Here is a 16,879-nt window from a genome sequence, read left to right as displayed (position 1 = left end):
TCTTCATCTGGTCCTGGATCCGACTTATAAAGATTCTGGGCATCAGTGCAGATCATTTACTCGTCTGGATTAACAGAAGCTCTGGAGCAGACCTCCGTTTCCCAGGCTATAGTATGAGTAAACAGCTGTGCAGACTCAACCATCTGTGTTACCCCATACTCAGACGGGCAGCTGGAGACTTGGGAGCTGTGAGGAAGCAAGTGCGATTGGGGTGACACCTCTGAGGACTGGAGTATTTGTGATGTTGAAGTTGAGGTGGCCTTGATATCCGCTGAAGCACCTGCTGTTTTTGTGCCTCATCTGGAATTTGTAGCGATGGGCGTGTCCGTAACAAAGGGATCGTATCACATTGTCCACGAAAAGAAGTCGACATGTTAGTTTGGCTGGAAGATGGTCTTTCTTCTGCAGATGTTACCCCCCCCCCACCGCGGGGGGCTCGACCCACCAGCGGACAGGCACCAGTATTAGGAGAGGGGGGCTGGCCGTCAGGGTCCACCGCGGCTCTGGCACAAACCCGGCGACACGGAGGTGGCCTGGGCAGGAACGGACTGGCCGTGTCGGCTTCTCACTTTTTGGATTTTAGAAGGGCATGACATGCCTATATCTGTGTCTCCCCCTCCTTTTACTCCTCCACCTCTTTTATTTTCGCATGACTATATGTACTTGTCACTTTTCCATGTGTTAGTTATGTCTTCTGAGCAGTTTGTCAGCTTTTGGACACCTTTGAAGGTGTTTTCTATGTGTTTCTATGTGTTTTTGTTTGCCTGCCATTGGTTTTAACGGTGTTCGAAGGTGTTCGACGAACAGTTCGACGAACAGTTCGGCGAACACACGGGTATTCGACGAACCGAACTCGAACACTACGGGGGTGGCTCAACACTAATCCCAAGGTAAAAAATCTCTATTATTCAGGTTTTGGTAGTTTTTTCCGTAAAGAAAAACAGTATTGTCTCCTGACTGTTGTGACACAAAAATATATCTGTTCAAAATAGTCTTGTGTAGGCCCGACATCCCAGTGTGGTTTCGCAGTTCCACGGGTCAAATCGCTGTACTATCCAGTTTTGGGCCTTTCGTATCTAAGAAAAAAAGCAGTTTGAGTGTGTCGCTCACTGTTCAGCCGCAAATATCTCTATTTAAAAAAGTGTGGTATACCCCAGTAAACAATAACTCTGTTTTTGCCATCCCACGGTAAAAAATCTCTATTATTCAGCATTTGGTAGTTTTTTCCATAAAGAAAAACAGTAGCGTCTCCTGACTGTTGTGACACAAAAATATATCTGTTGAAAATAGTCTTGTGTAGGTCCGACATCCCAGTGTAGTTTCGCAGTTCCACGGGTCAAATCGCTGTACTATCCAGTTTTGGGCCTTTGGTATCTAAAAAAAAAGCAGTTTGAGTGTGTCGCTCACTGTTCAGCCGCAAATATCTCTATTTAAAAAAGTGTGGTATACCCCAGAAAACAATAACTGTGGTTTTGCCATCCCACATTAAAAAATCTCTATTATTCAGGTTTTGGTAGTTTTTTCCGTAAAGAAAAACAGTAGTGTCTCCTGACTGTTGTGACACAAAATTATATCTGTTGATAATAGTCTTGTGTAGGCTGGACATCCCAGTGTGGTTTCGCAGTTCCACGGGTCAAATCGCTGTACTATCCAGTTTTGGGCCTTTGGTATCTAAAAAAAAAGCAGTTTGAGTGTGTCGCTCACTGTTCAGCCGCAAATATCTCTATTTAAAAAAGTGTGGTATACCCCAGTAAACAATAACTATGGTTTTGCCATCCCACGGTAAAAAATCTCTATTATTCAGGTTTTGGTAGTTTTTTCCGTAAAGAAAAACAGTAGTGTCTCATGACTGTTGTGACACAAAAAAGTATCTGTTGAAAATAGTCTTGTGTAGGCCCGATATCCCAGTGTGGTTTCACAGTTCCACGGGTCAAATCGCTGTACTATCCAGTTTTGGGCCTTTGGTATCTAAAAAAAAAGCAGTTTGAGTGTGTCGCACACTGTTCAGCCGCAAATATCTCTATTTAAAAAAGTGTGGTATACCCCAGTAAACAATAACTGTGGTTTTGCCATCCCACGGTAAAAAATCTCTATTATTCAGGTCTTGGTCGTTTTTTCCGTAAAGAAATACAGTGGTGTCTCCTGACTGTTGTGACACAAAAATATATCTGTTGAAAATAGTCTTGTGTAGGCCCGACATCCCAGTGTGGTTTCGCAGTTCCACAGGTCAAATCGCTGTACTATCCAGTTTTGGGCCTTTGGTATCTAAAAAAAAAGCAGTTTGAGTGTGTCGCTCACTGTTCAGCCGCAAATATCTCTATTTAAAAAAGTGTGGTATAGCCCAGTAAACAATAACTGTGGTTTTGCCATCCCACGGTAAAAAATCTCTATTATTCAGGTTTTGGTAGTTTTTTCCGTAAAGAAAAACAGTAGTGTCTCCTGACTGTTGTGACACAAAAATATATCTGTTGAAAATAGTCTTGTGTAGGCCCGACATCCCAGTGTGGTTTCGCAGTTCCACGGGTCAAATCGCTGTACTATCCAGTTTTGGGCCTTTGGTATTTAAAAAAAAAGCAGTTTGAGTGTGTCGCTCACTGTTCAGCCGCAAATATCTCTATTTAAAAAAGTGTGGTATACCCCAGGAAACAATAACTGTGGTTTTGCCATCCCACGGTAAAAAATCTCTATTATTCAGGTTTTGGTAGTTTTTTCCGTAAAGAAAAACAGTAGTGTCTCCTGACTGTTGTGATACAAAAATATATCTGTTGAAAATAGTCTTGTGCAGGCCCGACATCCCAGTGTGGTTTCGCAGTTCCACGGGTCAAATCGCTGTACTATCCAGTTTTGGGCCTTTGGTATCTAAAAAAAAAGCAGTTTGAGTGTGTCGCTCACTGTTCAGTCGCAAATATCTCTATTTAAAAAAGTATGGTATACCCCAGTAAAAAATAACTGTGGTTTTGCCATCCCACGGTAAAAAATCTCTATTATTCAGGTTTTGGTAGTTTTTTCCGTAAAGAAAAACAGTAGTGTCTCCTGACTGTTGTGACACAAAAATATATCTGTTGAAAATAGTCTTGTGTAGGCCCGACATCCCAGTGTGGTTTCGCAGTTCCACGGGTCAAATCGCTGTACTATCCAGTTTTGGCCTTTGGTATCTAAAAAGAAAGCAGTTTGAGTGTGTCGCTCACTGTTCAGCCGCAAATATCTCTATTTAAAAAAGTGTGGTATACCCCAGTAAACAATAACTGTGGTTTTGCCATCCCACGGTAAAAATCTCTATTATTCAGGTTTTGGTAGTTTTTTCCGTAAAGAAAAACCGTAGTGTCTCCTGACTGTTGTGACACAAAAATATATCTGTTGAAAATAGTCTTGTGTAGGCCCGACATCCCAGTGTGGTTTCGCAGTTCCACGGGTCAAATCGCTGTACTATCCAGTTTTGGGCCTTTGGTATCTAAAAAAAAAAGCAATTTGAGTGTGTCGCTCACTGTTCTGCCGCAAATATCTCTATTTAAAAAAGTGTCGTATACCCCAGTAAACAATAACTGTGGTTTTGCCATCCCACAGTAAAAAATCTCTATTATTCAGGTTTTGATAGTTTTTTCCGTAAAGAAAAACTGTAGTTTCTCCTGACTGTTGTGACACAAAAATATATCTGTTGAAAATAGTCTTGTGTAGGCCCGACATCCCAGTGTGGTTTCGCAGTTCCACGGGTCAAATCGCTGTACTATCCAGTTTTGGGCCTTTGGTATCTAAAAAAAAAGCAATTTGAGTGTGTCACTCACTGTTCAGCCGCAAATATCTCTATTTAAAAAAGTGTGGTATACCCCAGTAAACAATAACTGTGGTTTTGCCATCCCACGGTAAAAAATCTCTATTATTCAGGTTTTGGTAGTTTTTTCCGTAAAGAAAAACAGTAGTGTCTCTTGACTGTTGTGACACAAAAATATATCTGTTGAAAATAGTCTTGTGTAGGCCCGACATCCCAGTGTGGTTTTGCAGTTCCATGGGTCAAATCGCTGTACTATCCAGTTTTGGGCCTTTGGTATCTAAAAAAAAAGCAGTTTGAGTGTGTCGCTCACTGGGCAGTCGCAAATATCTCTATTTAAAAAAGTGTAGTATACCCCAGTAAACAATAACTGGTTTTGCCATCCCACGGTAAAAAATCTCTATTATTCAGGTTTTGGTAGTTTTTTCCGTAAAGAAAAACCGTAGTGTCTCCTGACTGTTGTGACACAAAAATATATCTGTTCAAAATAGTCTTGTGTAGGCCCGACATCCCAGTGTGGTTTCGCAGTTCCACGGGTCAAATCGCTGTACTATCCAGTTTTGGACCTTTGGTATCTAAAAAAAAAGCAGTTTGAGAGTGTCGCTCACTGTTCAGCCGCAAATATCTCTATTTAAAAAAGTGTCGTATACCCCAGTAAACAATAATTGTGGTTTTGCCATCCCACGGTAAAAAATCTCTATTATTCAGGTTTTGGTAGTTTTTTCCGTAAAGAAAAACAGTAGTGTCTCCTGACTGTTGTGACACAAAAATATATCTGTTGAAAATAGTCTTGTGTAGGCCCGACATCCCAGTGTGGTTTCGCAGTTCCACGGGTCAAATCGCTGTACTATCCAGTTTTGGGCCTTTGGTATCTAAGAAAAAAGCAGTTTGAGGTGTCGCTCACTGTTCAGCCGCAAATATCTCTATTTAAAAAAGTGTGGTATACCCCAGTAAACAATAACTTTGGTTTTGCCATCCCACGGTAAAAAATCTCTATTATTCAGGTTTTGGTAGTTTTTCCGTAAAGAAAAACAGTATTGTCTCCTGACTGTTGTGACACAAAAATATATCTGTTGAAAATAGTCTTGTGTAGGCCCGACATCCCAGTGTGGTTTCGCAGTTCCACGGGTCAAATCGCTGTACTATCCAGTTTTGGGCCTTTGGTATCTAAAAAAAAAGCAGTTTGAGTGTGTCGCTCACTGTTCAGCCGCAAATATCTCTATTTAAAAAAGTTTGGTATACCCCAGGAAACAATAACTGTGTTTTTGCCATCCCACGGTAAAAAATCTCTATTATTCAGCATTTGGTAGTTTTTTCCGTAAAGAAAAACAGTAGTGTCTCCTGACTGTTGTGACACAAAAATATATCTGTTGAAAATAGTCTTGTGTAGGCCCGACATCCCAGTGTGGTTTCGCAGTTCCACGGGTCAAATCGCTGTACTATCCAGTTTTGGGCCTTTGGTATCTAAAAAAAAAGCAGTTTGAGTGTGTCGCTCACTGTTCAGTCGCAAATATCTCTATTTAAAAAAGTGTAGTATACCCCAGTAAACAATAACTGTGGTTTTGCCATCCCACGGTAAAAAATCTCTATTATTCAGGTTTTGGTAGTTTTTTCCGTAAAGAAAAACAGTAGTGTCTCTTGACTGTTGTGACACAAAAATATATCTGTTGAAAATAGTCTTGTGTAGGCCCGACATCCCAGTGTGGTTTTGCAGTTCCATGGGTCAAATCGCTGTACTATCCAATTTTGGGCCTTTGGTATCTAAAAAAAAAGCAGTTTGAGTGTGTCGCTCACTGGGCAGTCGCAAATATCTCTATTTAAAAAAGTGTAGTATACCCCAGTAAACAATAACTGTGGTTTTGCCATCCCACGGTAAAAAATCTCTATTATTCAGGTTTTGGTAGTTTTTTCCGTAAAGAAAAACAGTAGTGTCTCCTGACTATTGTGACACAAAAATATATCTGTTGAAAATAGTCTTGTGTAGGCCCGACATCCCAGTGTGGTTTCGCAGTTCCACGGGTCAAATCGCTGTACTATCCAGTTTTGGGCCTTTGGTATCTAAGAAAAAAGCAGTTTGAGGTGTCGCTCACTGTTCAGCCGCAAATATCTCTATTTAAAAAAGTGTGGTATACCCCAGGAAACAATAACTGTGTTTTTGCCATCCCACGGTAAAAAATCTCTATTATTCAGATTTTGGCAGTTTTTTCCGTAAAAAAAAACTGTAGTGTCTCCTGACTGTTGTGACACAAAAATATATCTGTTGAAAATAGTCTTGTGTAGGCCCGACATCCCAGTTTGGTTTCGCAGTTCCACGGGTCAAATCGCTGTACTATCCAGTTTTTGGGCCTTTGGTATCTAAAAAAAAAGCAGTTTGAGTGTGTCGCTCACTGTTCAGCCGCAAATATCTCTATTTAAAAAAGTGTGGTATACCCCAGTAAACAATAACTGTGGTTTTGCCATCCCACGGTAAAAAATCTCTATTATTCAGCTTTTGGTAGTTTTTTCCGTAAAGAAAAACAGTAGTGTCTCCTGACTGTTGTGACACAAAAATATATCTGTTGAAAATAGTCTTGTGTAGGCCCGACATCCCAGTGTGGTTTCGCAGTTCCACGGGTCAAATCGCTGTACTATCCAAATTTGGGCCTTTGGTATCTAAAAAAAAAGCAGTTTGAGTGTGTCGCTCACTGTTCAACTGCAAATATCTCTATTTAAAAAAGTGTGGTATACCACAGTAAACAATAACTGTGGTTTTGCCATCCCACGGTAAAAAATCTCTATTATTCAGGTTTTGGTAGTTTTTTCCGTAAAGAAAAACAGTAGTGTCTCCTGACTGTTGTGATACAAAAATATATCTGTTGAAAATAGTCTTGTGCAGGCCCGACATCCCAGTGTGGTTTCGCAGTTCCACGGGTCAAATCGCTGTACTATCCAGTTTTGGGCCTTTGGTATCTAAAAAAAAAGCAGTCTGAGTGTGTCGCTCACTGTTCAGTCGCAAATATCTCTATTTAAAAAAGTATGGTATACCCCAGTAAAAAATAACTGTGGTTTTGCCATCCCACGGTAAAAAATCTCTATTATTCAGGTTTTGGTAGTTTTTTCCGTAAAGAAAAACAGTAGTGTCTCCTGACTGTTGTGACACAAAAATATATCTGTTGAAAATAGTCTTGTGTAGGCCCGACATCCCAGTGTGGTTTCGCAGTTCCACAGGTCAAATCGCTGTACTATCCAGTTTTGGACCTTTGGTATCTAAAAAAAAAGCAGTTTGAGAGTGTCGCTCACTGTTCAGCCGCAAATATCTCTATTTAAAAAAGTGTCGTATACCCCAGTAAACAATAACTGTGGTTTTGCCATCCCACGGTAAAAAATCTCTATTATTCAGGTTTTGGTAGTTTTTTCCGTAAAGAAAAACAGTAGTGTCTCCTGACTGTTGTGACACAAAAATATATCTGTTGAAAATAGTCTTGTGTAGGCCCGACATCCCAGTGTGGTTTCGCAGTTCCACGGGTCAAATCGCTGTACTATCCAGTTTTGGCCTTTGGTATCTAAAAAGAAAGCAGTTTGAGTGTGTCGCTCACTGTTCAGCCGCAAATATCTCTATTTAAAAAAGTGTGGTATACCCCAGTAAACAATAACTGTGGTTTTGCCATCCCACGGTAAAAATCTCTATTATTCAGGTTTTGGTAGTTTTTTCCGTAAAGAAAAACCGTAGTGTCTCCTGACTGTTGTGACACAAAAATATATCTGTTGAAAATAGTCTTGTGTAGGCCCGACATCCCAGTGTGGTTTCGCAGTTCCACGGGTCAAATCGCTGTACTATCCAGTTTTGGGCCTTTGGTATCTAAAAAAAAAAGCAGTTTGAGTGTGTCGCTCACTGTTCAGCCGCAAATATCTCTATTTAAAAAAGTGTCGTATACCCCAGTAAACAATAACTGTGGTTTTGCCATCCCACAGTAAAAAATCTCTATTATTCAGGTTTTGATAGTTTTTTCCGTAAAGAAAAACTGTAATTTCTCCTGACTGTTGTGACACAAAAATATATCTGTTGAAAATAGTCTTGTGTAGGCCCGACATCCCAGTGTGGTTTCGCAGTTCCACGGGTCAAATCGCTGTACTATCCAGTTTTGGGCCTTTGGTATCTAAAAAAAAAGCAGTTTGAGTGTGTCACTCACTGTTCAGCCGCAAATATCTCTATTTAAAAAAGTGTGGTATACCCCAGTAAACAATAACTGTGGTTTTGCCATCCCACGGTAAAAAATCTCTATTATTCAGGTTTTGGTAGTTTTTTCCGTAAAGAAAAACAGTAGTGTCTCTTGACTGTTGTGACACAAAAATATATCTGTTGAAAATAGTGTTGTGTAGGCCCGACATCCCAGTGTGGTTTTGCAGTTCCATGGGTCAAATCGTTGTACTATCCAGTTTTGGGCCTTTGGTATCTAAAATAAAGCAGTTTGAGTGTGTCGCTCACTGGGCAGTCGCAAATATCTCTATTTAAAAAAGTGTAGTATACCCCAGTAAACAATAACTGTGGTTTTGCCATCCCACGGTAAAAAATCTCTATTATTCAGGTTTTGGTAGTTTTTTCCGTAAAGAAAAACCGTAGTGTCTCCTGACTGTTGTGACACAAAAATATATCTGTTCAAAATAGTCTTGTGTAGGCCCGACATCCCAGTGTGGTTTCGCAGTTCCACGGGTCAAATCGCTGTACTATCCAGTTTTGGACCTTTGGTATCTAAAAAAAAAGCAGTTTGAGAGTGTCGCTCACTGTTCAGCCGCAAATATCTCTATTTAAAAAAGTGTCGTATACCCCAGTAAACAATAATTGTGGTTTTGCCATCCCACGGTAAAAAATCTCTATTATTCAGGTTTTGGTAGTTTTTCCGTAAAGAAAAACAGTATTGTCTCCTGACTGTTTTGACACAAAAATATATCTGTTGAAAATAGTCTTGTGTAGGCCCGACATCCCAGTGTGGTTTCGCAGTTCCACGGGTCAAATCGCTGTGCTATCCAGTTTTGGGCCTTTGGTATCTAAAAAAAAAAGCAGTTTGAGTGTGTCGCTCACTGTTCAGCCGCAAATATCTCTATTTAAAAAAGTTTGGTATACCCCAGGAAACAATAACTGTGTTTTTGCCATCCCACGGTAAAAAATCTCTATTATTCAGCATTTGGTAGTTTTTTCCGTAAAGAAAAACAGTAGTGTCTCCTGACTGTTGTGACACAAAAATATATCTGTTGAAAATAGTCTTGTGTAGGCCCGACATCCCAGTGTGGTTTCGCAGTTCCACGGGTCAAATCGCTGTACTATCCAGTTTTGGACCTTTGGTATCTAAAAAAAAAGCAGTTTGAGAGTGTCGCTCACTGTTCAGCCGCAAATATCTCTATTTAAAAAAGTGTCGTATACCCCAGTAAACAATAATTGTGGTTTTGCCATCCCACGGTAAAAAATCTCTATTATTCAGGTTTTGGTAGTTTTTTCCGTAAAGAAAAACAGTAGTGTCTCCTGACTATTGTGACACAAAAATATATCTGTTGAAAATAGTCTTGTGTAGGCCCGACATCCCAGTGTGGTTTCGCAGTTCCACGGGTCAAATCGCTGTACTATCCAGTTTTGGGCCTTTGGTATCTAAGAAAAAAGCAGTTTGAGGTGTCGCTCACTGTTCAGCCGCAAATATCTCTATTTAAAAAAGTGTGGTATACCCCAGGAAACAATAACTGTGTTTTTGCCATCCCACGGTAAAAAATCTCTATTATTCAGGTTTTGGCAGTTTTTTCCGTAAAAAAAAACTGTAGTGTCTCCTGACTGTTGTGACACAAAAATATATCTGTTGAAAATAGTCTTGTGTAGGCCCGACATCCCAGTTTGGTTTCGCAGTTCCACGGGTCAAATCGCTGTACTATCCAGTTTTTGGGCCTTTGGTATCTAAAAAAAAAGCAGTTTGAGTGTGTCGCTCACTGTTCAGCCGCAAATATCTCTATTTAAAAAAGTGTGGTATACCCCAGTAAACAATAACTGTGGTTTTGCCATCCCACGGTAAAAAATCTCTATTATTCAGCTTTTGGTAGTTTTTTCCGTAAAGAAAAACAGTAGTGTCTCCTGACTGTTGTGACACAAAAATATATCTGTTGAAAATAGTCTTGTGTAGGCCCGACATCCCAGTGTGGTTTCGCAGTTCCACGGGTCAAATCGCTGTACTATCCAAATTTGGGCCTTTAGTATCTAAAAAAAAAGCAGTTTGAGTGTGTCGCTCACTGTTCAACTGCAAATATCTCTATTTAAAAAAGTGTGGTATACCACAGTAAACAATAACTGTGGTTTTGCCATCCCACGGTAAAAAATCTCTATTATTCAGGTTTTGGTAGTTTTTTCCGTAAACAAAAACAGTAGTGTCTCCTGACTGTTGTGATACAAAAATATATCTGTTGAAAATAGTCTTGTGCAGGCCCGACATCCCAGTGTGGTTTCGCAGTTCCACGGGTCAAATCACTGTACTATCCAGTTTTGGGCCTTTGGTATCTAAAAAAAAAGCAGTCTGAGTGTGTCGCTCACTGTTCAGTCGCAAATATCTCTATTTAAAAAAGTATGGTATACCCCAGTAAAAAATAACTGTGGTTTTGCCATCCCACGGTAAAAAATCTCTATTATTCAGGTTTTGGTAGTTTTTTCCGTAAAGAAAAACAGTAGTGTCTCCTGACTGTTGTGACACAAAAATATATCTGTTGAAAATAGTCTTGTGTAGGCCCGACATCCCAGTGTGGTTTCGCAGTTCCACAGGTCAAATCGCTGTACTATCCAGTTTTGGACCTTTGGTATCTAAAAAAAAAGCAGTTTGAGAGTGTCGCTCACTGTTCAGCCGCAAATATCTCTATTTAAAAAAGTGTCGTATACCCCAGTAAACAATAACTGTGGTTTTGCCATCCCACGGTAAAAAATCTCTATTATTCAGGTTTTGGTAGTTTTTTCCGTAAAGAAAAACAGTAGTGTCTCCTGACTGTTGTGACACAAAAATATATCTGTTGAAAATAGTCTTGTGTAGGCCCGACATCCCAGTGTGGTTTCGCAGTTCCACGGGTCAAATCGCTGTACTATCCAGTTTTGGCCTTTGGTATCTAAAAAGAAAGCAGTTTGAGTGTGTCGCTCACTGTTCAGCCGCAAATATCTCTATTTAAAAAAGTGTGGTATACCCCAGTAAACAATAACTGTGGTTTTGCCATCCCACGGTAAAAATCTCTATTATTCAGGTTTTGGTAGTTTTTTCCGTAAAGAAAAACCGTAGTGTCTCCTGACTGTTGTGACACAAAAATATATCTGTTGAAAATAGTCTTGTGTAGGCCCGACATCCCAGTGTGGTTTCGCAGTTCCACGGGTCAAATCGCTGTACTATCCAGTTTTGGGCCTTTGGTATCTAAAAAAAAAAGCAGTTTGAGTGTGTCGCTCACTGTTCAGCCGCAAATATCTCTATTTAAAAAAGTGTCGTATACCCCAGTAAACAATAACTGTGGTTTTGCCATCCCACAGTAAAAAATCTCTATTATTCAGGTTTTGATAGTTTTTTCCGTAAAGAAAAACTGTAATTTCTCCAGACTGTTGTGACACAAAAATATATCTGTTGAAAATAGTCTTGTGTAGGCCCGACATCCCAGTGTGGTTTCGCAGTTCCACGGGTCAAATCGCTGTACTATCCAAATTTGGGCCTTTAGTATCTAAAAAAAAAGCAGTTTGAGTGTGTCGCTCACTGTTCAACTGCAAATATCTCTATTTAAAAAAGTGTGGTATACCACAGTAAACAATAACTGTGGTTTTGCCATCCCACGGTAAAAAATCTCTATTATTCAGGTTTTGGTAGTTTTTTCCGTAAACAAAAACAGTAGTGTCTCCTGACTGTTGTGATACAAAAATATATCTGTTGAAAATAGTCTTGTGCAGGCCCGACATCCCAGTGTGGTTTCGCAGTTCCACGGGTCAAATCGCTGTACTATCCAGTTTTGGGCCTTTGGTATCTAAAAAAAAAGCAGTCTGAGTGTGTCGCTCACTGTTCAGTCGCAAATATCTCTATTTAAAAAAGTATGGTATACCCCAGTAAAAAATAACTGTGGTTTTGCCATCCCACGGTAAAAAATCTCTATTATTCAGGTTTTGGTAGTTTTTTCCGTAAAGAAAAACAGTAGTGTCTCCTGACTGTTGTGACACAAAAATATATCTGTTGAAAATAGTCTTGTGTAGGCCCGACATCCCAGTGTGGTTTCGCAGTTCCACAGGTCAAATCGCTGTACTATCCAGTTTTGGACCTTTGGTATCTAAAAAAAAAGCAGTTTGAGAGTGTCGCTCACTGTTCAGCCGCAAATATCTCTATTTAAAAAAGTGTCGTATACCCCAGTAAACAATAACTGTGGTTTTGCCATCCCACGGTAAAAAATCTCTATTATTCAGGTTTTGGTAGTTTTTTCCGTAAAGAAAAACAGTAGTGTCTCCTGACTGTTGTGACACAAAAATATATCTGTTGAAAATAGTCTTGTGTAGGCCCGACATCCCAGTGTGGTTTCGCAGTTCCACGGGTCAAATCGCTGTACTATCCAGTTTTGGCCTTTGGTATCTAAAAAGAAAGCAGTTTGAGTGTGTCGCTCACTGTTCAGCCGCAAATATCTCTATTTAAAAAAGTGTGGTATACCCCAGTAAACAATAACTGTGGTTTTGCCATCCCACGGTAAAAATCTCTATTATTCAGGTTTTGGTAGTTTTTTCCGTAAAGAAAAACCGTAGTGTCTCCTGACTGTTGTGACACAAAAATATATCTGTTGAAAATAGTCTTGTGTAGGCCCGACATCCCAGTGTGGTTTCGCAGTTCCACGGGTCAAATCGCTGTACTATCCAGTTTTGGGCCTTTGGTATCTAAAAAAAAAAGCAGTTTGAGTGTGTCGCTCACTGTTCAGCCGCAAATATCTCTATTTAAAAAAGTGTCGTATACCCCAGTAAACAATAACTGTGGTTTTGCCATCCCACAGTAAAAAATCTCTATTATTCAGGTTTTGATAGTTTTTTCCGTAAAGAAAAACTGTAATTTCTCCTGACTGTTGTGACACAAAAATATATCTGTTGAAAATAGTCTTGTGTAGGCCCGACATCCCAGTGTGGTTTCGCAGTTCCACGGGTCAAATCGCTGTACTATCCAGTTTTGGGCCTTTGGTATCTAAAAAAAAAGCAGTTTGAGTGTGTCACTCACTGTTCAGCCGCAAATATCTCTATTTAAAAAAGTGTGGTATACCCCAGTAAACAATAACTGTGGTTTTGCCATCCCACGGTAAAAAATCTCTATTATTCAGGTTTTGGTAGTTTTTTCCGTAAAGAAAAACAGTAGTGTCTCTTGACTGTTGTGACACAAAAATATATCTGTTGAAAATAGTCTTGTGTAGGCCCGACATCCCAGTGTGGTTTTGCAGTTCCATGGGTCAAATCGCTGTACTATCCAGTTTTGGGCCTTTGGTATCTAAAAAAAAAGCAGTTTGAGTGTGTCGCTCACTGGGCAGTCGCAAATATCTCTATTTAAAAAAGTGTAGTATACCCCAGTAAACAATAACTGTGGTTTTGCCATCCCACGGTAAAAAATCTCTATTATTCAGGTTTTGGTAGTTTTTTCCGTAAAGAAAAACCGTAGTGTCTCCTGACTGTTGTGACACAAAAATATATCTGTTCAAAATAGTCTTGTGTAGGCCCGACATCCCAGTGTGGTTTCGCAGTTCCACGGGTCAAATCGCTGTACTATCCAGTTTTAAACCTTTGGTATCTAAAAAAAAAGCAGTTTGAGAGTGTCGCTCACTGTTCAGCCGCAAATATCTCTATTTAAAAAAGTGTCGTATACCCCAGTAAACAATAATTGTGGTTTTGCCATCCCACGGTAAAAAATCTCTATTATTCAGGTTTTGGTAGTTTTTCCGTAAAGAAAAACAGTATTGTCTCCTGACTGTTGTGACACAAAAATATATCTGTTGAAAATAGTCTTGTGTAGGCCCGACATCCCAGTGTGGTTTCGCAATTCCACGGGTCAAATCGCTGTACTATCCAGTTTTGGGCCTTTGGTATCTAAAAAAAAAAGCAGTTTGAGTGTGTCGCTCACTGTTCAGCCGCAAATATCTCTATTTAAAAAAGTTTGGTATACCCCAGGAAACAATAACTGTGTTTTTGCCATCCCACGGTAAAAAATCTCTATTATTCAGCATTTGGTAGTTTTTTCCGTAAAGAAAAACAGTAGTGTCTCCTGACTGTTGTGACACAAAAATATATCTGTTGAAAATAGTCTTGTGTAGGCCCGACATCCCAGTGTGGTTTCGCAGTTCCACGGGTCAAATCGCTGTACTATCCAGTTTTGGGCCTTTGGTATCTAAAAAAAAAGCAGTTTGAGTGTGTCGCTCACTGTTCAGTCGCAAATATCTCTATTTAAAAAAGTGTAGTATACCCCAGTAAACAATAACTGTGGTTTTGCCATCCCACGGTAAAAAATCTCTATTATTCAGGTTTTGGTAGTTTTTTCCGTAAAGAAAAACAGTAGTGTCTCTTGACTGTTGTGACACAAAAATATATCTGTTGAAAATAGTCTTGTGTAGGCCCGACATCCCAGTGTGGTTTTGCAGTTCCATGGGTCAAATCGCTGTACTATCCAGTTTTGGGCCTTTGGTATCTAAAAAAAAAGCAGTTTGAGTGTGTCGCTCACTGGGCAGTCGCAAATATCTCTATTTAAAAAAGTGTAGTATACCCCAGTAAACAATAACTGTGGCTTTGCCATCCCACGGTAAAAAATCTCTATTATTCAGGTTTTGGTAGTTTTTTCCGTAAAGAAAAACCGTAGTGTCTCCTGACTGTTGTGACACAAAAATATATCTGTTCAAAATAGTCTTGTGTAGGCCCGACATCCCAGTGTGGTTTCGCAGTTCCACGGGTCAAATCGCTGTACTATCCAGTTTTGGACCTTTGGTATCTAAAAAAAAAGCAGTTTGAGAGTGTCGCTCACTGTTCAGCCGCAAATATCTCTATTTAAAAAAGTGTCGTATACCCCAGTAAACAATAATTGTGGTTTTGCCATCCCACGGTAAAAAATCTCTATTATTCAGGTTTTGGTAGTTTTTTCCGTAAAGAAAAACAGTAGTGTCTCCTGACTTTTGTGACACAAAAATATATCTGTTGAAAATAGTCTTGTGTAGGCCCGACATCCCAGTGTGGTTTCGCAGTTCCACGGGTCAAATCGCTGTACTATCCAGTTTTGGGCCTTTGGTATCTAAGAAAAAAGCAGTTTGAGGTGTCGCTCACTGTTCAGCCGCAAATATCTCTATTTAAAAAAGTGTGGTATACCCCAGTAAACAATAACTGTGGTTTTGCCATCCCACGGTAAAAAATCTCTATTATTCAGGTTTTGGTAGTTTTTCCGTAAAGAAAAACAGTATTGTCTCCTGACTGTTGTGACACAAAAATATATCTGTTGAAAATAGTCTTGTGTAGGCCCGACATCCCAGTGTGGTTTCGCAGTTCCACGGGTCAAATCGCTGTACTATCCAGTTTTGGGCCTTTGGTATCTAAAAAAAAAAGCAGTTTGAGTGTGTCGCTCACTGTTCAGCCGCAAATATCTCTATTTAAAAAAGTTTGGTATACCCCAGGAAACAATAACTGTGTTTTTGCCATCCCACGGTAAAAAATCTCTATTATTCAGCATTTGGTAGTTTTTTCCGTAAAGAAAAACAGTAGTGTCTCCTGACTGTTGTGACACAAAAATATATCTGTTGAAAATAGTCTTGTGTAGGCCCGACATCCCAGTGTGGTTTCACAGTTCCACGGCTCAAATCGCTGTACTATCCAGTTTTGGGCCTTTGGTATCTAAAAAAAAAGCAGTTTGAGTGTGTCGCTCACTGTTCAGTCGCAAATATCTCTATTTAAAAAAGTGTAGTATACCCCAGTAAACAATAACTGTGGTTTTGCCATCCCACGGTAAAAAATCTCTATTATTCAGGTTTTGGTAGTTTTTTCCGTAAAGAAAAACAGTAGTGTCTCCTGACTGTTGTGACACAAAAATATATCTGTTGAAAATAGTCTTGTGTAGGCCCGACATCCCAGTGTGGTTTCGCAGTTCCACGGGTCAAATCGCTGTACTATCCAGTTTTGGACCTTTGGTATCTAAAAAAAAAGCAGTTTGAGAGTGTTGCTCACTGTTCAGCCGCAAATATCTCTATTTAAAAAAGTGTCGTATACCCCAGTAAACAATAATTGTGGTTTTGCCATCTCACGGTAAAAAATCTCTATTACTCAGGTTTTGGTAGTTTTTTCCGTAAAGAAAAACAGTAGTGTCTCCTGTCTGTTGTGACACAAAAATATATCTGTTGAAAATAGTCTTGTGTAGGCCCGACATCCCAGTGTGGTTTCGCAGTTCCACGGGTCAAATCGCTGTACTATCCAGTTTTGGGATTTTGGTATCTAAGAAAAAAGCAGTTTGAGGTGTCGCTCACTGTTCAGCCACAAATATCTCTATTTAAAAAAGTGTGGTATACCCCAGTAAACAATAACTGTGGTTTTGCCATCCCACGGTAAAAAGTCTCTATTATTCAGGTTTTTGTAGTTTTTCCGTAAAGAAAAACAGTATTGTCTCCTGACTGTTGTGACACAAAAATATATCTGTTGAAAATAGTCTTGTGTAGGCCCGACATCCCAGTGTGGTTTCGCAGTTCCACGGGTCAAATCGCTGTACTATCCAGTTTTGGGCCTTTGGTATCTAAAAAAAAAAGCAGTTTGAGTGTGTCGCTCACTGTTCAGCCGCAAATATCTCTATTTAAAAAAGTTTGGTATACCCCAGGAAACAATAACTGTGTTTTTGCCATCCCACGGTAAAAAATCTCTATTATTCAGCATTTGGTAGTTTTTTCCGTAAAGAAAAACAGTAGTGTCTCCTGACTGTTGTGACACAAAAATATATCTGTTGAAAATAGTCTTGTGTAGGCCCGACATCCCAGTGTGGTTTCGCAGTTCCACGGGTCAAATCGCTGTACTATCCAGTTTTGGGCCTTTGGTATCTAAAAAAAAAGCAGTTTGAGTGTGTCGCTCACTGTTCAGTCGCAAATATCTCTATTTAAAAAAGTGTAGTA

This window comes from Phyllobates terribilis, unplaced genomic scaffold (genome assembly GCF_046119375.1).
Source record: "Phyllobates terribilis strain yellow unplaced genomic scaffold, ASM4611937v1 Scaffold_1__5_contigs__length_1240528914, whole genome shotgun sequence".
Taxonomy (NCBI): Eukaryota; Metazoa; Chordata; class Amphibia; order Anura; family Dendrobatidae; genus Phyllobates; species Phyllobates terribilis.
This window is presented reverse-complemented; position numbering follows the sequence as displayed.